Here is a 587-nt window from a genome sequence, read left to right as displayed (position 1 = left end):
GAAGGCTGGGAGTGGGGAGGTGGTATGGGCTTCCATTTACAGGAACTGAATGGAAACGGTCCAGCAATGCTAATACAATAACAGCAATAATGTTTAAATACTTATATACATATCACATGCACATTAAGGGGAAATATGAAAACTAAGGCTAAGTAACAGTGTTGGAAACTGGACCAGTGGTGGAAGGTGGGAGGCAAAGAAGTAAAAAGCCAACTCCTCTAATTCTCTGTCTCTGTCTCTCCGCCTGCCATGACCTCCTGCAGAACAGCCTCTCTTCTTTAGCCCTAGTGCTGCCATGGACTTGGCAGGCATGCACTCATAATGTCCCTCACGACACCCCCCACCAGAGGCTCTGAGCATGTTTCTTCTTCAAAAATCCTTTTTTCCTTATTAGGAAGTGGATCACCACTAGCACCTGTCCTTGTCCTTTAGAGAAGGGACTTGCCTGAAGTCAGAGTGACCCACTGAGTTCATACAGCCCAGCAGTCTCACACAGAGGAGTTAAACTTTAGAACTTTCTGTCCTGAAGGGTCACATGCTCTAGGACCGAGCCTTACTCATAGAGAGAGTCAGACTAGGAAGTGACC

The sequence above is a fragment of the Hipposideros armiger genome, unplaced genomic scaffold, assembly GCF_001890085.2.
Source record: "Hipposideros armiger isolate ML-2016 unplaced genomic scaffold, ASM189008v1 scaffold_493, whole genome shotgun sequence".
Classification (NCBI taxonomy): Eukaryota; Metazoa; Chordata; class Mammalia; order Chiroptera; family Hipposideridae; genus Hipposideros; species Hipposideros armiger.
Note: the sequence above shows the minus strand (reverse complement) of the source record.